Genomic DNA, 23,825 nt, shown 5'->3' with positions numbered 1-23,825 from the left:
CTAGATTAGACTCAAAGAATGCAAAACTCACGTTTAAAATACTAAAACAAACCAAAAACTCAAAACAGCAATCAAAAGATTCAAAACTGCCTTAAAAACACTTTCTGGGCAGTTTTGAACACAAAGCATCAAATTGGACGAATTTGGGTTTTAACTTGTACCAAAACACTTAAAAGCATAAACCAACACACTTTCCAATTAATCTAGGAATTCAAAATAATTGGGGATTTGATTTGGACGAAAATAAACTTAAATGGCAGATTGTAAGAGAAACAGATTGTAATACAAAGTTATGAAGAATCAATGGATGATGGAATGGCTAAGGGGTTCTTCTCCACACATGAAATATATGCAACCTAAATCGATTTCCAGTTATCAATTGAATAAGTTATGAACCTCGACACTCCAAGTTAATTAGATCTGCTTAAATTAACCTTCAGATTTCCCTAGAATCATTGAATTGGATGAATATGCATCGCAAACAAATTATTCCTAACAAGTTCTTTATATGAGCAGCATGATAAAGATACAGGTTAGAATCATTACGTTCTTTGGAAATCATAAGCATCGACAAGGCATTCGTAACTATGAAAAGCATGATACTCTTGCCAAGAATCTACTTAACACGATCGTGACTAGCGACCTTTACTACTTACGAATATAAATTCATAACGATTAGGTGAAACAAACTTATATCCTAGCATCAAATTCAAGTATGCAAATTAAGCGTGCACTCTCAACCAACATACAAGAATAAGTTCTAAATCAAACGGTTAAGCAAATTGTATTCACGACTCATGCAACGATAACCGAGAGTAATCAATTTATTTCACATATATAATCATGGTTTTGAATCCACCCTTAGCCAAAACGAATTTAGCCAATCATACTTAAAGCAAAACAAAGATTACATGAATTAGACATTGAAATATAAGATAGAAAACACCTAAAATCGTTCAACAACTCAGAATGAATAGCCAAACAATCGTAGTGAATCTGTCCCCTTCTTTGCTTGCGGCATATTGGTTTGTGAAGATGTTTTGGGTAGTTTTATGGTGTAGAATGGATGAGGAATGGTATGGAGAGGTTTATGGTGAGTATGGATGAGTGTTTGATGGTTGAAGGATGGTAGAGAACTCGGCAAAGAGGGTGGAATAAGGTGGAGTGGCTGTTATGTTTTCTAGGCACTAGAATGGTGTTTTTGGGGTGTTTTGCTGCCTAGGGTGAGTATGGATGAATTTTCTGCATGAATGATGAATATGGGAGGTTGAACCCTTTGCCAAGGGTTGTAAACATGTATATATAGGCCCCAAAAACCCTAGAGAATCAGATTAGGCAATGGGGGAAATGCACAGCAAGGAGGGTGAATTTGTGGTGTGCAATGGTCCAAGGATGAAAATGGAGCAATGATGCAAAGTATGGAGGGTAAAATGGAGTGGTATTTCAGCTAGAGAGCATGAATGATTGTGTTTATTGCATGGAAATGAAAAGGGGAGGTGAAATGTTTCAGAAATTAGTCAAAGGTGCAGCAACATGTGTTGCACACTGCATTGGATCCCAAATATGGATGATGGAGCATCAATTTGTGCATGGAATGGTTGTGAAAGTTGTGTGAAATCTGATGGGTGAAGGGAACAAGAGGTATGCAGCAATTGAGTGTGATAATTGAGTGTATTGAGGCATGAAATCAGAAATATTTTAGGGGACAAAGATGATTAAGCATGCATGGGAATCCAAAGGGAATGCTATGTGGATTGCACGACAAGGATTGTGTGTCCTTTTGTGGCTGAGTTCTTGATCCTTTGTACACTAATTCTTCACATTCTTAGCCTCTTTAAGTCTTCAATTTCGTCCAAACCTTGGTTCCAAATATGTGACATGCATTCCAAGCTCCATTTTGCTCCAAAATGCTCTAAAATGCATCTTCTTGCCTACTTTGTCCTTAAAATCTGAAAACACACGAAAATGACTTTAAACATTAAAATAACTAAGGAAACACAACATAAATGCACAAGAACAAGCCAACTAAGTCGCATAAATATGCTCCTATCAGCCAACAAAAGCTTCATCAATGGAGGGCAACTACAATTCTCAGACCTTTGAAGCAAATTCAATTTATATGGTTCATCCAAACATTCGACTACTACAAGGTATGGCTTGCATCACAATCTCTTGCTCAACAGTGTGAAAGAAAAATTTGTATATGTTGTCTCTCCCACATTTTCAAATTTCTAGTTTCCCAAAAAAAAGAAAAAATTGGGAAATTCAACAAAGCTTCATCAATGGAGGACAACTACAAATTCTGAAAAGCTTCACACTATCTTGATCAAGATAGTGTGAAGCAAAATCAATTCATGGTACCCAACAAAAGCTTCAACTCCAAAGCTTCACCTACAAAACTTCAACTCTAAAGCTTCACCTACAAAGCTTCAACACAAAAGCTTCACCAACAAAAGCTTCATCAATGGAGGACAACTACAATTTCTCCAAAGCTTCGCAATATCTTGATCAAGATTGTGTGAAGCAAAATCAATTCATGGTACCCAACAAAAGCTTCAACTCTAAAGCTTCACCTACAAAAGCTTCAACATAAAAGCTTCACCTATAAAAGTTTTACCCACAAAAGCTTTGCCAACAAAAACTTCATTAATGGAGGACAACTACAATTTCTCAAAAGCTTCACACTATCTTGATCAAGATAGTGTGAAGCAAAATCAATTCATGGTACCCAACAAAAGCTTCAACTCCAAAGCTTCACCTACAAAGCTTCAACTCCAAAGCTTCACCTACAAAAGTTTCAACACAAAAGCTTCACCCATAAAAGCTTCACCAACAAAAGCTTCATCAATGGAGGACAACTACAAATTCTCAATAGCTTCACACTATCTTGATCAAGATAGTGTGAAGCAAATCAATTCATGGTACCTAACAAAAGCTTCAACTCCAAAGTTTCACCTACAAAGCTTCAACTGTAAAGCTTTACCTACAAAAGATTCAACACAAAAGCTTTACCTACAAAAGCTTCAACACAAAAGCTTCAACTCCAAAGCTTCGCCTACAAAAGCTTGACCTACAAAAGCTTCACCCATAAAAGCTTCACCCACAAAAGATTCACTTACAAAAGCTTCACCCACAAAAGCTTCAACACAAAAGCTTCAACACAAAAGCTTCACCCACAAAACCTTCACCTACAAAAGCTTGACCCACAAAAGCTTGACCCACAAAAGCTTGACCTACAAAAGCTTCACCCACAAAAACTTCACCCACAAAAGCTTGAGCTAGCGGCATGGCACGAGGTAGTCCAGGCAACGAGAAACCCAACGACATGGCATGATAGAAAAGCAGCTGTCACTTTAGAGAAAAGTAAGAAAATCATGTGAGGCTGGGCAAGCAAGAAAATGATCAACCAGCACATGGGGGACAATGCAAAAAAAAAAAAAAAAAAGGAAAAAGAGGAAAGAGGAAAGCACTTGGATAAGTATACTGACCTTTCATCATGTATATTCCCACTTTGAAAAACCCATCCGAAGAACAGGCAAAAGTATCAAAGTATGAGAAACCATGCCTGCTGACCAAACCTGCCTTCACTTGAAGTTTTCCTCCAACAGCTGCACATGCTATCCCACTATCCAACCATATATGCTGCAGCTTTTTTGAATGATGTAATTTATTTTTCTTATCTTTTAGAGACATCTGTATAAACCCCATCAGAGGGTAATAACAAAAAAAAAAAAGCAAGCCCATAAAAATGGGCTACAAGCCCAAAATAAAGGGCTGCAATGTCAGGTAGAGGGCGAAGGCCCATATTAGGGGTGTGTTCAAAAAATCGAAAACCGAAAAAAACTGAAAACCGAACCGAACCGAACCGAAATTGAAAAAATTGAACCAAACAAAAAAACCAAACCGAATTGAAAAAACCAAACCGAACCGAACTCGTTTGGTTTGGTTTTGGTGGTCTAGAAACCGAACCGAACCGAAATAATTAAAATAATATTTTTTTTGATTTTATTTATTTAATTATTTGATTTTATTATATTAGAATATGATACTTTGGACTGCTGGTTTGGTAGGACATGTTTGCTTTCCAATTCAAATTGTCTTCTCAGCTTCTCCATCTACAACAAAAATTAGAACTTATACCATTACATGCAATATTTCTAGTTTATATCATTAAGTGCAACACATATATAAGAACACATATCTCAATTGCACTGCAGTTGATTAGGGAAAGTAAATAGCGTATAAAAGTCTCATGAGTTTATTAAACACTACAAGATCAAAAATAAAATTCAAACTTTCTCACCTATGGCCAAGTATAGTAGGTTCCGTGGCCTAACAATTTTGAAAAGTATATCAATATATTCAAAAATATTGATGAACACCTCTTCAAAATTTGCTGGTGGTAGAAGCTGAACACAAAATGTAGAAATTATATTATGTAACCACATATATGGATAAAAAAAATTCGGACCATAAAGATAAAGAAAATATCAAAAATTGTTACCTAGACAATAATCAAAATAAATAGTATATTATAGAATGTTTATCTTATTGCTAGTGAAGAATACATGTATATATATATATATATATATATATATATATATATATATATATATATATATATAGAGAGAGAGAGAGAGAGAAAGAGAGAGAGAGAGAGAGATAGAGAGAGAGAGAGAGATTGAGAGAAAGAGAGGAATGAATAAGGTCGTACTCCATCATCATCGTCTAAAAAGAAATCTATTTACAGTTAAACTTTAAACCCAAAATATTTTAAAAAAACCTTTATGTTATAATTCTAGTTGAACTTTAAATGTTTATTTTCATTATCTTTAAGTCTAGTCGGAATATTTATGTTATGATTGTGTCGGATATGTTAAAATTTAAGATTTTAAATTTTTTCATTTTTTGAAAAAAAATTGAAACCGAACCGGAAAAAATCGGACCGAACAAAAATCGAAAAAAAATTGAATCGAACCGAAATTTCAGTTCGGTTTCGGTTTTGGCAAAACACCGAACCAATTTAAACCGAACCCACCCTTAGCCCATATGCCCAAAAGAGCCAGGCCCTATGGCCCTAAAATTATTCGGCAACCTGCCGCTATTATCACCAACCAGGTGATCAAAAGTACGCCCAGTACTCCAAAATTATTCGGCAACTTGCCGCTATTATCACCAACTAGGTGAAGAAATGTGCAACCCTACTCTCCTTCATACCACCAACCAGGTGATGAAATGTACAACCCGTACTCTAATATCATTTGGCAACGTGCCACTCATGCCACCAACCAGGTGAAGAAGGAACTCATCTTCATGCCACTAACCAGGTGATGAAATGTACCACCCGTACTCTAATATCATTTGGCAATTAGCCATTCAGGCCACCAACCAGGTGATGAAATGTACAACCCGTACTCTCCTTCATGCCACCAACCAGGTGATCAAAGTACGCCCAGTACTCCAAATTATACATGAGCATTGCTCATGTCATTCATACATAAACATTCATGAGCATCACTCATGACAATCATACATAAACATTCATGACCATCAATTCATGTCAACATTCATGAGCATCACTCATGACAACATCCATGAGCATCACTCATGTCAATCAACATAAACATTCATGAGCATCACTCATGTCAATCAACTTCAAAAGCTTCATTTACAAAGCTCTAACTTCAAAACCTTCATTTACAGAGCTCTAGCTTCAAAAGCTTCATTTACAAAAGCTCCAGCTTTGAAAGCTTCATTTACAGAGCTCTAGCTTCAAAGCTTCACTTGCAAAGCTTCAGTGCAGGGTATATAAATACCGCATCCGAACAACCGCCACTTTGGCCCATACATAGATTCAATTTGAAGTCTCCAGCCAACAGACTCTATTGACTGAAGACTTGAGGGACTACATCATGTACCATATATTGGGCCTCATGAAAAATACTTGGGGGACTTAGCCCATTATTTATATATTAATGAGCGAGCCCTTATTCTATAAAAGGGACTCCCTCACTTTCATTAGAGAGCACCTATTATTCATGTACTGAGGAACGAGCCCTTATTTTATAAAAGGGACTCACTCACCTTCATTAGAGAGCAACGCCGCCAGCTAAGCAACCGCCTCGCCGCGAGCATCACTCCTAACCCATCACTTATGTATTGAGGAGCAAGCCCTTATTCTATAAAAGGGACTCCCTCACCTTCGTTAGAGAGCATCACCGCTAGCTGAGTAACCGCCTCGCCACGAGCATTACTCCTAACCCATTATTCATGTACTGAGGAGCGAGCCCTTATTTTATAAAAATGACTCCCTCACCATCATTAGAAAGCATCAACTCTAGCCCATCATTCATGTATTGAGAAGCGAGCCCTTATTCTATAAAAGGGACTCCCTCACCTTCAACGCCACAAGCCAAGCCAACCAAGGCAACATAAGCCACGAGCCGAGCAGCCTCGCAATATGTGCTACTTCTAGTTGAGCATCATTTCAGATTGAGCACTGCCTCATATCGAACATCAGTTCAAGACAACATCTAGTTACTTCGGCCCACACATGGACTGAATTTCAAGTTTCCAGCCAAAAGACTTTCCTGACTGAAGACTTGGGGGACTACTGTTTATACCATATTTAGGGCCTTGTATTTAGATCTCATACAAATACTCGGGAGACTTAAATGTAATTATGTGATAAAGGAAAAGGCAAATGTGTAATAAGTGAGGAGTCCTTATTCTATAAAAGGACCCCTCACCCTCACAATTTGAGAAGGCCAATTCCTAAGGCTCCTCACCCTCTCAAAGCTCTCACTCTCAGAGCTCTCTCTCCCTCAAATAAATACATAATCAGTATGGACGTAGCCCAAACATTGGGGTGAACCACGATACACCTTGTGTTATTTACATTACATGCAGATTCACGGTCGGATTTACGTTGTTCCAAGACCTCCGGTTTTGTGCATCAACAGATACTAATTAAAACTAGAAAGAATATTGGTGTAAAATAAAAAGGGAAAAGGTACACATTAAAATTAAAATATATGGAAAATACTAAAAGAATATATTTAGAAATGATTACATATGTTTTCAGTTTTGAAATTGAAAGATGTTTACATGTAAAATCATTGAATATTCAAATAATAATGTGGACAAAAGTCAAGGGACATTGATAAAAAAATAAAAGGGTAATACTAGAGAGACTATATTTGGAGACAATATTTGAAGATAAACTTGTTTGGGGTCCTACTTCCAACGGAGAGTTCTCGGTTAAATCGGCTCATAGAATTCAAATTGATGATAATCAAGATCATATGTTTAAGGGGCTCCTTAACAAAATTTGGAAACTAAATATTCCTCACAAAGTTAAATTTTTTAGTTGGTTGTTGGTGAGAAACAAGCTAACCACTAATGCTAAATTACATAAATTCAATAATCACAATTCTGCCTTATGTCCCTTATGTAAAAATGCTGAGGAAAGCATTGGTCATAGATTTAAAGATTGTCATTTTGCTCAGGAACTATGGAAGATTGATAGTAATATGCCTGTTATTTCCTTGTTTCCTTTTGTTAATGACTAACTCAATAGCTTGGCGTACATTAACAAAGAAAACTTGTCTGATCTTAGCAAGGTTCTATTTATTTGGTGGCAAATGTGGAATGACATAAATGATTTTAGTTTTAAGCAGATAAAGCCTAATCCTGTTTGCAGTTTCAAGACTGTATCTTCTATAGCCAAGAACTTCTTACTAGCAAATTCCAAAGGAAATGAGGCATGCCACCTTAGAAGTAACATTAGCATAAGATGGCATCACCTGGAGGCTGAATATCACAAAATAAATTTTGATGGCTCTGTTGTAGGTACCTTTGCTGCTGCAGGTTTTATCATTAGAAATCATCATGGTCGACCTTTTGTGGCGGGGTCAAGGAGGCTGGGTTAGAACATAATCACTGTTGCTGAGGCCTTGGCCGCTAGGGATGCTCTTCAGATGGCCAAATCTCGGGGTTTAAAGAAGGTCAAGATTGAAAGGGATTCGAAGATTGTCATTGAGGCAATTGGGAAAGTGCAACATTCCTTGGCGTATTAGGGCTATCGTTGAAGACATTAAATGGCTAGCCTATTCTTTTGAATCTATTTCCTAGAAACATATTTTTAGGGAAGCTAATTAGCTGATGCCATCACCTTTTGTGGGCATAGTTTAGAGAATTTTCATGTCTGGGTGGGATGTGCACCTTAAGTTGCTTATGATGCTCTGTTATTTGACTCTAGGGACCTTGGGTGTTCCCGGGGCTTTTCCCTCTCGTAATGTTATTTTGGTTTCTCAAAAAAAAAAAACAAATATTTGGAGACAATATTTGCAAATTAAATGATGTGTCACCAATATGAATAAGCACGTTTATCAACGTTTAAGTAATAAACCAATTATCAACTTTCATGTTCTTTAATTTTCAAAATTTTGTCTACAACTTTAGTATCACTAGCATTATCCAAAATAAAAAAAGAAAAAAAGAAAAGAAAGGGAAGTGTTATTGGCACTCCAAAAATCTCATTCTACACTCTTCACAAGTGTATTTTTTTTTCTAATTATAGAAAGTTTGGAGTGTATAATGAGAATTTTAGAGTGCCAATAACAATTCCCAAAAGAAACAAGATTTCGATTAATGAGAAAGTAAAATGAGGGATGTGAACCTAATTAATCCGGAAAAAAATCTGACAAAAAATAATAATTTTTTTAACACACAATATTATCTACACTAATTGGAGGTTAACATACATTACAATTACTCTACTTGGCAAAACCTAGAGCCACTCGGATCCCTAATTGGACGTGGAACTAATACATATTTCTCTGTCGTAGTTCCTAGTTTCCCTTTCATAAATTGGAAAGGCTTCCCCGCCCAAACCTTCGTTCTCTTCATAACCCTTCCCCTAAGCTCCAATCCACCCACCCACCCACCCACCAATTCTTGCATCTTAACCGTCCGTTACAGAAAAACCTTATCCTTTTTATTTTCACAGATGTGTGCCCCGCATTTAACAATGGTATGCTTGTTGAAATTAAACATTGTATGATTGTAATCCTTGTTAGATTTGGTTCAGAATTTCTTTGTAATCTAATGCTTCTTTTAAATTTGATTTTGTATTACTTGGATAACAAATGTCTCTTATGGTTCACTATAAATAAAAGGGAAATTTTATTTGAACCTGTCTAACCTCTCTCTACACCCAACTTACTTTCTTCACCCATATTGTTTTTTACTAAAGAACTAATATATCTTTAAACCCAAACTTATTACCTAAACTACCCTCTCAAACCCATTTCAAAATGTAAAATTATCTTTAAACCCATATGCTAATTAGCTTATAACAATGTATGATTGGATTGGGATCAAGATTGTGGTTGAGAATGAGATTGAGACTGAGAGGTGTCGGCTCCACTACAAGAAAAATGGCCTTTGGGTACAAAATTAACGACACAAATGAAGAGTTTGTATCCCTTTAAACACCAATAGAGCGGAACAGTTCTCATCCAATAATGGGCACCACGTATTGTGCCCAATGGAAACAAAAATGGACACAAACACATTATTAGGCACAAAAGACATAACTTTTGTGCCTTTGGTGTCCATCCAGCTTGCATGTGTCCTTCAATGTCAGAAATATATTTTTTTATTAATTTACAAAAACATTATTAATGTCTTTGTGCCCTCTAGTTGAATATATTTAAATAAAAAATAGAGTTCCGTGCCCTTTACACTTACTATTCTCAATTCCTCTCTCATCTCTCTCTCTCTCTCTCTCAATCCTTCCGCCTCTCTCCTCGCTATCCCTTTCCCAATCCAACCAAACCTCTCACTTTATTTTTTTTCCTAATTTTTCCTATTTCCTTATCTCTCTCTCTCTGGATTCTTCTTTGGCTCCTTCGAGGAGGTCTCGCCGCATCTCACTTCCTGGTCACAAATCTCGACTTTCCTTCTCTAATAATCGATGGACCTTCTTTCTACGTCTCGACATTGGTTCCATCATCAACTTCACCTCCGTTTGCTCGTACTCGATCCAAGATCTACTCACTTAGACTGGCCGCCTACTCGTGTGTTCTTGCTTGACTAGCCGATGGCACACCATGCATACTTGACCTGAGATTTAGTCGTGGTCGCTCTGAGAGCGATGGGTTAGTTTTTTCCTTTTTGTTGACGGGTAATTTTTTCATTTAATTTTTTTTTTGAATTTTCGATTTAATTATTTGCCTTATTTAATTTCTAGGCTCTTGTATGGAAGGGGCGAAAAATTAGTACTCTTGGAAAGGATTTGGCGAAATTCCTATTACCTTACTCCAAACCCGTGAATTTCAGCTGATTTATCCCCTTTCCAGCTTGATATTTTAGCGGATTAGGATTTAGGTTGCTCTCGGTTTTATGGACTTCATTGATGATTTAGCATCTCGGAGTTTGGGTTCTTACCAATTTCAGTTTCGAAGATATTATTATAGATATCAGGGTTTGTATTTGACTATAATCTGGCTGAACTCACAAGCTCATATTTGTAGTGATGGAGGATATAGGGTTGTCTAGACAAGCTTGGAAATATCTGCAGTCACAGAAACACATTTATTCACGATTGCGAACTGTAATCGGTGGGTGTGGAGATAAAATCGGGATGTTTGTAGAGCGGCATTGGCCGATGTTGTGCAGATTTCTTTTATTATTTCAGATTTCTTATAATAATCTGAACATGTAGTTTAACATTTTTGAGGTCATTGATTTTTTGGGTTCAATACATCTTAATTCTAAGAACAGGAGATTTGACTCTGTAAGTGCAGGTCTCGAATTGCTCCGCTCTTTGAGTGTAAGTACATCTCTGCATATCTTTATTTCCTCAATTATATTTGACTTTGTTATGTTGAGTTGCCAAATTAAAGATATTGCACTACCTTTTCGATACTACATTAAATCTAGAACATGCGAAACATAAAATTTTGAGTGTTAATTAGTGGACAGGGGCTGCATTTTAAATTTGTAAGCACCCACAGTAATGGTTTGCAGCTTGATAGTTGTACCAAATCTCTTTTTCTTATTTGCATGTGCATGTCCATGTCCATGTGTAGACCTTTTTGTAGCTTTCTAAGTTTGGGTTTTTCGTGATGGGTGCTTACGTGGTTTGGGATTACTTTCCTTTGCAGGCCTGGGTATTTAATAAAGCTTTGCGCTTTCAGATTAAGATAAAGTTTGATTATATCTTATAGTTAATTCTGATGCCCAATGCAAGGTGTATAATTTTTTTCCATTACACTTATGTGTTCTATCAATTAAACTCCAGACCAACTACTAATCTCCTAAGTTCTTTAAATTCGGGTTTGTTATATGTTGTAGGAAATGGCATATTTTGAGATATTCTGCATCTTTCTTTCTTTAGTTCTTTACATTAGAAAGAGTGAGAATTATATTGTTGGGACTTTGGATTCTATTTTTATGTCCTACTTTGTGTGAGGATTGCTTGCCATCCATATAAGAATGTTACTAAAGTGTCAGGCAAAAGTCTTTATGTTTCAATCACAAACAAGTGCATGTAAACATAGCAGAATTACACCAATTAATCTGTGGGAGGAAGGATATACAACAACTCATGAGATAAAGGTAAAGAATCATAATTTGAAAATTTGGAAGCCCTTACATACTCATTTCTTGTTGTTCTGTGTAAATGATGTTTTAAGAGCTTCTTGGTAGTCTAAATTTATAGTTCCATCCTTTTCAGCGGTATCCAATATGATAATTTGTTTTACTGCTCGATATATTTCTTACTCATGGTCATTTTTCAGAGGCTATCAGAGCAGGGGCTGTCAATATTGGGTTCTATGGGGAGATCTCAAAGTTCATAGATCTGAGGAAAGAAATGTATACTCATCTACCTGCACTGATCTAAAGTTTGATCTGTGAATAGTGTATGTGTTGCATCTCTGAACATTTATGATGTTTTTTTTCCAAGTGTTCTCTGTAGTTTCTCTGTGTATTTGCCGACACTCACTATCTTTCTTGGAAATTAATGTCATAGCTTTGAGATTTATCACTGCTTTTGACCTTAACCTAAATGATTGTCCAAACTTTTATTGTTTTGTACATCTTTTTTTGCTAGTAATGTTAGTTTACTAATTATCTCGGTTCTCAAGGAAAGAATTACTTGGCTTGAAGCTGCTTGTGGTTGTGGGCTGTTTTAATTTCATGAAAAAATAATTTTTTGTTTAGCCTCAATCTCAATTTGTAGGTGATTTTGGCTTTTTTATTTTTTATTTTTTTTAAATAGTTGACATATTAGGCACAATAACAATAAATGTGCTAACATGGGTGGCAGCAGTCATCTGACAATTTTGTTAGAACTGGGCATAAAAGGACCTTTATTTGTGCTTACGTTTTTCAGCATAGCATACCTTATAGTGCTTTTTGATCAAAGGTGACGCCCATAAAGGGCACATATAGAAACTTAGTTGCTGCACTGTTGCTATTGGTCTATGGGCACATATGTTGATGCTCTTTGGCCTCAAAGGGCACAAATAATTTATTGTGTGCAGTGGCCATATTTGTTGTAGTGCTCGCTATAGGCGTTTTTTCCTGTATCTCCATGCTTACTTGAATGCATCTTTCTGCAAGACCTCTCCAGTAAGGTGACTCATACCTGCCATAAAAACCAAACTTCAACATCAATGTTCTGTCATAAACCATTCCCACATGCATCCTAGAGGATTTCTTGTAGACCATGTATTCATATGTCACCAGTCTTCAATCGTGTATGCATACATGAGATATGAATGGCTTTAATAAAATAAACCTTATGGCTCCTTGAACACGTGATTTGCGCAAGAATCTGGAGAAAACACTGGTGACTTCTTCAATGTCAGCTGCGGCAAGCAATGGAAGAGACCTACATGGGTGGACTGCTCTCCATAAAGCCTGTTTCAAAGGGAAGATAGAAGTCATTCGAACACTGCTTGAAAAGGGTGTGGATGTGAATGTTAAAGATGAGGATGGATACATCGCGTTGCACTGTGCAGCGGAGTCGGGACATACGGATGTGATTAAGATAAAGAAAGGAGTTGATGTTGAAGATCAAACTAACAAATGTGTGACTGCACTGCAGATTGCTGAGTCTTTGCACTACGTTGGGATTACTAAGATACTATTTCATAGAGGTGCAACAAAAGACAATAGTAATATGGCACATATCTTGACCCATGCCTCAGTTTCATTTGGGGAAAAAAAATCTATGGGACTAGAGGAGGAGATCATCAAAGGAGGAATGAAGAATAAGAAATCGAGTTGAGCTAGAGCTCTTCGTGGGAGTTTCGATCGTTCGATGCCATTGGCTGTTGTTTAGCTAGTAAAGTTGGAACTATTATTGGTGCATTGATATTTTGATAAACATAGGATAAATTGGAGGATTCAAAACTTCAAAATCACCATCCATCAATAAAAAAACTTGTTTTTCTCTACGAGAGCTATTAGTGTTTTAGCCGGAATGAACGTAGGATAAACAAAGAGTGATCTTAGGGTTTAATTATATTGTTTGAGTTTATTGATAAAGTTGAGTTTTATTATTAATTTCATTTTGTACTTAATAGTAATTATGCAATAGGGTAAAATAGACAATTAACATTTAAAATTTAAGTTGGGTGTAAAAAGAGGTTACATGGGTTTAAATAAAATTTGGGTAAAGTACAAAAAACTACCTCAACTATTGGTCTCACGACACTTTCATACCTCATCTTACGAATTTGTGTCAATGTCATACCTCCGTCAGTTTTTCTGTTAAGTGTTGACGTGGCTTGGCTTAAATAGTGACATGGCTTAAATAAATTAATAAAATATTAAAAATTAATTAAATATTAAAAACTAAAAATTAAAATCATTTAATTTTTTTTACATGGGGACCCACCCCCTTTCCCCCTCCCGTCTTCCCCAAATTCGATCCACCCCCTTTATTCCCCATCGACCCTATCTCTCCCTTCTTTCATCTGCAACCCCACCCACCTTTCTCTCATCTGCAACTCACACTCACCCTCCATTCTCTCCTCTTCATCGTCGACTCCATCCACCAATGACCATCACCTTCTTCCCCATTCTAACTGACGACATCGAAGTCGCCGATCTCTGGCACACCAACCTCACCTCTCTCCGGGTACCCACTCCCTCCATTGATCTCATCCTCTTCCTTACCAAACTACCCATATGGGTTCGAATACTTCTGCGAATCCTCGATAGCCTTGTCGCCCCATGATTACCAAGTAATCGACTTCGTCGTCGGGTTTGCAAAAGTTGAGGACCGCCTCTGCCACCTTCCTCTACTCCCGCAGCCCAGCACCATCTTCAAACCCAGCAAAACGCAGCAACAATCCAGTGCCCACCACCGTTGCCGAGTCTCTTGTGAATACAACTTGGGTTTTTTTTTTTTGTTCTGGGAAAAATTGAATGGTTTTGCTTTGTTTGGTTGCTCGGAAAATGTGGGAGAAAGGAAATGATTTTTTTTTGATATTCTGAAGGTTCCATTTTCTTAGAAAAGTGAGGTAAACTGGAAGATGGATTTTTGAACTTTTGTTAATGGTGTGTTCTCAGGATCGGTGGGTGCTTTGTTTTTTATGCATGTTTGTAGGTTAGAAATAGAGAGAGCGGCGGAGGAAGAGAAAAGAGGCACCTGGTGGGAATGAGAGTGGTTGATTTGGGGTGGGATCTAGGTTTGGGTTAGGGGAAGATGGCAACCTCGTCGGCCCCGACCTTGACAGCTCTCCATCTCTCCCTTTCTCATTGACAGCTTCAGAGACGGCAACGACGGTAGATCGGCGGTGGGCAATGGAGTGGGAGAGGGAAGCGGGTCGGAGATTGCAGGTAGATCCGAGAAAGGAGGGCGGATGAAAAAATCCAGGTGGGTTTGGGGGGTTATGGGCACGACGAAAGAGAGAAGTGGGGAGGAAGGAGACTATGGTGGAGAGGAGAGGGAGATGCAAAAGAGAGATAAGGGAGAAAGAGGGTGGTGGAGGAAGGTTGGGGGGGATGGGTGGGAAGGGGACCAAGGGGGGGGGGCGGTCAGATGGGAATAGGTTTTAAGGCTGCAGAGAAGATAGAGAGGCAAGAGAGATGAGGGAGAGAGAGAGAGAGATTTAATTTAAATTTTTTTAAAATTTTTTAAAATTTTAGTTATTAAAATATATATTTAATTATATTTTAATCCAATTGGATTAGTGAGTGGCCCCGTATCTAGCCACGTCAGCACTTAACAAAGAAACTAACAGAAAAACTGCCGAAGGTATGACATTGGCACAAATTCGTAAGATGAGGTATGACATTGTCATTTTAAAAAGATGGGGTATTAAAGTGTCGTGAGACCAATAGTCGAGGTAGTTTTTTGTACTTTACCCATAAAATTTCCCTAAATAAAAACACTAATATAAGAGCAGTTCCACTAGAGGTGGAATAGCCCAGCACCCAGTCAAAAAACCAGGCTGGCACCTTGTCAATTCACTCCAGCCCAACAACTTGCCTGGCACCCAGCCCAAAATTGACTGACCAAGGAATTGGGCTATTTGCTTGGCGTGTGCAGCTCACTTGCGAGTGGGCGCGAGTAGGGCACAAGGGTACAAGCGGCGGGGCCCGCTGTCAGCCCACTTGTGCTTCACCCGGAAAGAGGCGACGTGGCCATCTCAATGTCGTTGGATTTCCAACAGCTAGTTTTTGTAGACCGTTGGATTTCCAACGGTAAAAACAATTTAAATTTGACTTTTAAAATGGATCGTCCGATCACAGATCAACGGTCCACGTTTTTTTACCAAAATAAAAATAAAAATAATAAAAAAGGCCCAATGGTCAGAATTATGACCGTTGGCCACGTGGCAGCGCCTTGGCTCTTGGATTTGAATATTTTTCAAATCCAACGGTCCAGATTAATGAACTATATTAAAATTTATTAAAAATTATGAAAAAATACTGAAAAATTATTAAAAAATACAGAAAATTTAAAAAAAACATTTCAATATTTTCTACACTTTCTACCAAAGCTTTCATATACATTTTGTGTGAAAAAAAATACCAAAAAGCTCATCCTTAATTTTTTTTGTCCATATAAACCATACATCCCTACATCCATCTATTTTAGTGTGTTTTTTTTCAGTTTATTTGATGAGTTTATGTAATTTTATTTTAGTGTGTTTTTTTTTAAGTTTATTTGATGAGTATGTAATTTTATTTTAGTGTGTTTTTTTAAGTTTATTTGAAATTTATCCGAAATTGGTTAAAAATCTTATCCGAAATAAAACTATTTTTTTATTTATTCTTATAAAAAAAATATAAAATATTTTAAATGAGCTGGGTGCCAGCTAGGGGTGGGTTCAAAAAACCGAAAATCGAAAAAAACTAAAAACCAAACCGAATTGAAACCGAAAAAACCGAACCGAACGAAAAAACTGCATCGAATTCTTTTGGTTCGGTTCGTTTTTAGTGATCTAGAAAACGAACCAAACCGAACCGAACCGAACCGAATTAATTAAATTAATTTTTTTATTTAATTATTTGTTTTGGGTACTATTTTCTAAACCCAATTTGTAAGTTAAAATGTGCTAAACCAAATATGTTGCCAAACTTTAAGCTCAAAATATTAAAAAAAAAGCCTATAAAAACTCTAAACCCTAACCTATTATTTCTCCCCCATATAAGGTTCCGGAACCAAACCTCCTCCTAAAGTACATGCATCCATCTCCATAGCATTGTCTACTTCTGCCCCAACTTTCCTTTCCAAATCTACTTTCATATAACATGTAACAGAATCCATAAACATTTATTTCGAGTAGATTACTTGCGTAATTTGTGATGGAAAAGAATCCAACACACACTAAATAAATCCACCCACGCATTACTTTTACTAATCAAGTTGTCAACATGCAGTTACAAGCAAACCGCCTTGATCTTTGAACAACATCATACAATTTAACTTTTCTAAGTCATTTGTACGATTTTTGTGTTGTGAGGTTGTTAGTTTGGACTTTGGAAGACTTGATTGATGATTTTAGTTCAACTTTAAATGTTTATTTTCATTGTCTTTGATTCTAGTTAGAATGCTTATGTTATGATTGTGTTGGAGATGTTAAAATTTAAAATTTCAATGTTTTTCATTTTTTTTAAAAAAAATAAACAAAAAACCGAAACCGAACCGGAAAAAACCGAACGAAAAAAATCGAACCGAAAAAAACCGAAAAAAAAATGAACCGAACCAAAATTTCGGTTTGGTTTTGGTTTTGGCAAAAAACCGAACCGATTTGAACCGAACCCACCCCTAGTGCCAGCGCATTTTGTAGGGGTGGAGATCGTTTGTGCCAACACATTTTTTTAGGGGTGGAGATGTTTTGGCCTATTAGTGTCACTAGGGTTTATTACTGTTCACTTGAATGGATAAATGCGCTGGGTGCTGGCACAAAGTCTTTAGTTGTGGAATTGCTCTAAAGAGAATATGTCTACCATTCCTTATTCTTTCTTTCTCTCCGTTTGCCGCACTCTCTCTCATCAATAAATAGGCCACAATAATAGTCCTTTTTCATATAATTCACATGTAAGTCTTATGTTACTCTTTTTTAAAAAAGTTCAAACTCTCTCTTGTAACGTTTACGAGGAACGAGAGCTGGAATCTATCTAGCTTTGTAGTCTTGATTATTTTCTTGGCTTACCTAATCTTTTTTTCCTTGGCATCCAAACAGGCGGCGATGTTGGTACCTTCGTGGCTTGAATCGTTGTTGTCGACGGCCTTCTTCTCCATCTGCGGCCGGTCGCACAAAGATGGCTTGAGAAGCGAAAGCACATGTACTGCTTAGATTGCAACAATGGCGCATTCTGCTTGTATTCTAAATCATCAAGACACAAAGATCACCAAGTTATTCAGGTAATTAGGCATATACAAATTTCAGTTCAAGTTTTATTTATTTATTTTAAAATTCAACTGTGTATAATTGAATTCTTTTTCTTTTTTGTAGGGGTGTGGATGCAGATCAGACGGTCATCGTATCACAATGTTGTGAGGGTATCTGAGATTCAGAAGGTGTTAGACATAAGCGGAGTTCAGACTTATGTGATAAACAGTGCGAGAGTGTTGTTTCTTAACCAGAGGCCTCATGAGCCTAAAACTGCCGTTAAAGGGGGCTCACATATCTGTGAAATATGTGCGAGATGTCTCGGGGACCCTGTTCGTTTTTGTTCATTGGGATGCAAGGTTAGATATCCTGTTCTTCTTTTTCTTTTCTCAATTAAAGCTTATATTAATTTGAACAAAATTTCCACGTATAATCAACTAGGACATTGCAATCTTATCTGTCATTGGTACCTGTCTTAGCTAGAGTTCATTGTGACTAAAATGTGCATAGAATGACAATGTAGGCCTTTGCTGATGACAATTTGACATAGTTGCGATTAGTCTTTATTTTGTCGGAGGTAGTTCTGAGTGTTCGATACTCATCTACAAGAATTTGTTATGTTATTGAATTAAATAACAATATTGGTATTAGTTTTTGTTTTTTTAATCCATATATATTATTGATTTTGATGACATTAGCTTGAGGGACTAAAGAAAAATGGGGAAGCCACCTCAGCGAAGAAAGAAGAGGAGGGAAGAAAGGAAGGGAAAAAAAGAAGGTTACCATCGAAAGAATTAGAAGATCAAACGCAACAAGACATGCACCAAAGCACTCCAACTCCAACTCCACCACCTCATCCAAATTTAAGGGAAAGGAGAAGAAAGGGCATACCTCGTAGGGCACCTTTAATGTAAGGTTCTAATTATAATCTTATTGGAACTTGCTTAGCCAACTCATCGCTTACAAGTCCCCGCCATGCGTCCTAAACATGGTGGGAAGCTGTCTTTATGGGGTTTTAAACACTTAAAGTTGGGTTTGGGCACCGTTCTAAATTGGGTGCAATAGTTATGCATTAATTTTTGAAACATGTAAGGTGTAAATGTCATCCAGATACACATGAACCGTTTTATATATATAGAAACAACAGCTCAGCTTTTTTTTTTTAAATTTTATTTTTTAGATTTGGGTTCAGATAGAAAATTGCAAAAACATAGGCTGCTGGTAGCCTAACCAGAGAAAACAAGATAAAGAAATACACTTAACTATGTGTTTGTATGTATTGCCGCTAAGTATTACGGTCTGATGGTATTAATCTTCATTTGGAAGTGAGAGATTTTAGGTTCGAATCTCGTGAATATTGAATTCGATACCATATTAGGTTGCCCATTGTGTGACTTAGCCGAACTCTTCCCCCTCTTAGTGTAAAAATATATCGACGTACTAAAAATGTACTAAAAAAAAGAAAAGAAAAAAAAAACCTATGTGTCTGCCTGTATTGCATTCCTTAATGAGAAACTTGAATCTGAGTGCACAAGTAGAAAAAAAACATGGGATAACTGAGATTAAACACTAATGCAAGATTTTCATAATTTTACATGCTAAATTTTAATACTGTTTCTTGCTTCTCTCAGATAGAACAAGGATGGCATTCATTCAAGTGGAAGAATCAACCAACAACTTGACGATAATCAGTGAGACAATGTGGTCTTTGCTAAACAAAGTAACTTGGGAATTTCAATTAGCAATCGTTCGGCTAATATATAGAATTTACACAAAGTGCTACATAAAAGAGATATCAAAACTAATCATATTTACAATATATGTACAAGTAAATATATAAAGAGCTATAGAAATAGGTCAATCATTAACATTACCTCTCAAGTTGTCACAAATATATTACACATGCCCAACTTGTCAAGAATTTTGTAGAGCACTCTATACAAAACTGTCTTTGAAGAGCATCAACTAGTTGACCTTTATTCTTCATAAAAGGCATTATGATAATCTCAACATCTAAGTTTTATACAAGACTGTCTTTGAAGAGCATCAACTAGTTGACCTTTATTCCTCATAAAAGGAATTACGATAATCTCAACATCTAAGTTTTCCTTAATAAAATGTCAAACAACATCAACACGCTTAGTACGATTATGTTGCACTCAAATTTAGGTAAATCCAATGGCAACCTTATTATCACAATATCATGGCCTTCTTAGTCTCAAGCCCAAGATTTTTAACAACTTATTCAACTAAAGTAATTCACATGCACCGTGATTCATACCTCGAAACTCGGCCTCCGCACTTGTTCTAGCCACCATATTTTAGGGTATTCTTCTCAATGTAACAAGATTACCACTTACAAAAATTAAGTACGCATGAGTAGACCACATATTCTTGATTGAGCTAGTTTAATTTACATCAGTATAACTGCATCAAGGTGATGATGAAACTTTGAACACTAGTCCTTTATCAAGAAAACTTCAATCATGATTTGGGTCACAACATACAGATGTGTTAGCTACATGCATGAATAGACTCGCCATAGTACCTGCATAAGTGACTTGATAGGAGGCAAACGTACCAATCTCCCAACAGGCATTTGATATCTCTTTACTATTCAAAACTTGATTCGGGTACAACCCCAATTTGTGATTATGCTCAATTGAAGTCTAAATTAATAGGTTAATTTAACATGTCAGTTTATGCTAAAAATTCAGAACATTCTTTCTTTGAGATAAGAAGATGCCATATTTTGACCTAGTAACTTCAATCCCAGAAATACTTCATTCAACCTAATTCTTTCATCTTAAACGTTGACGTAAAATACTTATGCAAATGTTTCATCATAAATTCAAACGCAAATACTCACGCAAACTAACATATAAACAGTGTAATGAATTTATCATTCCAACGTCTCAAAAACAGAGAATGAAACCCCATGTTACTTAAGTTGTTCCTAGATAATTAATTAAGTTGTTTGTTTCAACCAGGAATCGAACCACATGTTACTTTACACCTCAGTGATCTCCAGAAGGCACTTGATGATGAGTATGGAGGATGGGTTAGTCGAAATATTGTGTAAGTTCCTAACTTTTATTGGTGAGTTTTAAATGGGACATGCAGAAAATGGGATTTGAGATGACCATGATGGACCAATTTTGTGGATGCAAAAAAGACTTCACTGCATATGCAGATGCGTGCTTCAAAAATTTTGGGGATAGAGTTTTGCATTAGACTACTATGAGTGAGCCTAATTTTTTTATACCTAGGGGTTACGATATTGGATTTCTTTCACCACTACGATGTTCAGCTCCATTTGGTGTCAACTGTTCCAGGGTTAACTCCTAACAGAGCCGTACATGGTAGCTCATAACTGCTAGATTGTACAAGAAAATGTACCAGGTACTTGTCAAACTTTTCACTGTCAAGGGCTTCAATATGTCCTTAAAAACATAATACTCTTGATACAATTTAATGTCTCACAAATCAAAAAGAGAGAGAATTGAGAGAGAAGCAAAAAGAGGCAAATTAAGAAAGAACAATAACTCTGCAACATTTGTTTCCCTCCTTTCGTACTAGTTCTTTGCAGTGCTAGCTAACATGAACAAACGATAAGCAAAAAGAAAATAGGACTTAAAAAAACTACCAAAATGAGAATCAAGTCTACTAGTAACCATATATGTAACATAACATTCTTAATAAAATTAAACTTTTCGTGAAAAAAAAATAGGGAGGTGATTTTCATATATTCGTTTTAGCAACGGTCCAGATTAAACAATGTGTACAAGGAGCTAAAAATGGTGTGTGTTTATCATTCTCCAAAAAAATATAGGTCAATCAGTGTGAACAACTTTTTGGGATATACTGTAAAGATTGAAGAAATATTGATGAAGATCAAGAAAGAATTCTGCAAAAAACAAAGAGAGAACTCGAGAGTGTTTGAGAGAGAAAGCTATATTTTCCTTAATGATCAAGTTATTTTTTATAGTGTACACTGTTTTAATAGTTTTCTAATCTTGCAGTGTAAGCTAACCACTTGGATAAGATTCTAACAACCTTATAACTACCTATTACAATCCTTATAACAACCTATTTTATCTACTGACAAGTGGCTACATATGTGCCCTTAATATGTTCTTCACTTGTCACTCTTACATTCTCCCTCAATCTCATGCTTCAATGAACTGAGCATGAGATTGCCACAATGTTGCTAGAATAATAGAGCAGATAACCATTTTGTTAGAATATTAGCTGAAGATACATGTTGAACATGAAGATCTCCTCGAGTAACCTTTTCTCTAACAAAATGATAATCGATTTCAAGTGTTTAGATTTTGCATGAAACACTGGATTTGTTGAAATAGCTATGGCTAAAACATTGTCACAATGTATCATTGGATGAAATGTTATTGGAGCTTGGAGATCACAGAAGAGCTGTCTTATCCAAGCTATTTATGTTGTGATGGCAAGTGCTTTATATTCAGCCTCGGTTGAGGTAGTGTGCTACTTTTTGGAAGCCCATGAGATAGGATTTGAACCAAGAAATACAACAAAACCAGAGGTTGATCATTTATCATTGGGATCTCCAACCCAATCTACATCGCTATATGATTGAATGTATAGTGGTTCTAGTTTAAAGTGAATTCCATAATCTGATGTGCCTTTAAGGTATCTGATGATTCTCTTAACTGCAATTACATGAGACTTTGTCGAGTTATACATGAATTGACATGCTTGATTTACTGAAAATGCTATATCATGACTTGTGAATGTAAGGTATTGTAGTGCCCCAATAATGCTACGATATTGATCAGGACTATGGTCTGGTTTGCCATCATCCTTGATTAGTCTGTGATAAGGAAGACATGGAGTAGCACATTGTTTATAGTCTTACAGATCCACTTTATCACCTAAATCTTTCACATACTTTGATTGAGACACAAATATCCCATCAGTATTATAGCTGATTTATAACCCCAAAAGATAATTTAAAGTGCCCAAATCCTTCATTTCAAATTTTGTTGTCAACTCTATAATGACTTTGGAGATCAGTTGTGAATCACTACCAGTTAATATCACATCATCAACATACAATAATAGCATTACAATTACCTGTGCTGAGTGTTTAACAAATAATGAAGGATCTACATGTGATACTTGAAACCCCAAACCTAGCAAAAAAACTTGTGAATCTCTCATTCCAGGCTCTGGGAGCCTGTTTAAGTCCATACAATGACTTTCAAAGCTTGCAAACATAATTGGATGGACAATTTGAACTTTGAAAACTTGGAGGTTGTTCCATATAAACTTCTTCTTGAAGAAATCCATGTAGAAAGACATTTTTGACGTCTAATTGCCTGAGAGACCATTTAAATTAAGATGCTAAAGCAAGAATAAGCCTAATTGTTGTAGGTTTGATAACTGGACTGAAAGTTTCTCCATAATCAATACCTTTTTCTTGACTATAACCCTTAACTATAAGTCTAGCTTTGTATCTTGACATCGAAGCATCTACATTTGTCTTTACTCTATATACCCATTTGCAGCCAACAAGGTTTTTATCAGGTGGAAGTGGTACTAGGGACCAGGTTTGTTGAGAATGGAGAGCATCAACCTCTTCTTGCATTGCTGATTTCTATTCTGAAATCTTAGATGCTGCTTTAAATGTCTTTGGTTCTATAGCAGGAATATGAGAAGCTTTAATAGTGGCTGAATAGGCCTTCCTTTTAACAATACCATTCTTTGACCTTGTCTGTATTGGATGAAGATTCATATGAATTAGAAGAATAACAGTGAGTTGTTCAGTTTGGAAATCAAGATCAATAGGGATTGGTGACTGTGTAGATTCTGGTATAGGCACTGTATTTGGTGATAATGATGATGGAATTGATGTATCTGAGTCATGCAGTGTGGGTGTTTGAACAAACTTTGTGGTACTAGATGAAGATGAATGCGTTT

General features: G+C 36.4%; 1 long non-coding RNA gene and 1 pseudogene across 1 annotated transcript; both read left to right on the top strand.

Moving 5' to 3' along the window:
• Positions 1-9,466: 9,466 nt before the first annotated feature.
• On the top strand, positions 9,467-13,472 carry LOC126615809 (uncharacterized). Its single transcript, XR_007620907.1, has 2 exons — positions 9,467-11,930; positions 12,644-13,472. It is a non-coding gene; the product is annotated as an uncharacterized LOC126615809 (long non-coding RNA).
• A 2,998-nt stretch (positions 13,473-16,470) lies between these two features.
• LOC126615808 (protein RGF1 INDUCIBLE TRANSCRIPTION FACTOR 1-like) lies at positions 16,471-23,820 on the top strand (annotated as a pseudogene).
• The last annotated feature ends 5 nt before the right edge of the window (positions 23,821-23,825 follow it).

Source organism: Malus sylvestris, chromosome 3 (assembly GCF_916048215.2).
Source record: "Malus sylvestris chromosome 3, drMalSylv7.2, whole genome shotgun sequence".
NCBI lineage: Eukaryota > Viridiplantae > Streptophyta > Magnoliopsida > Rosales > Rosaceae > Malus > Malus sylvestris.
Note: the sequence above shows the minus strand (reverse complement) of the source record. Positions and strands in the feature narration are given on the sequence as shown.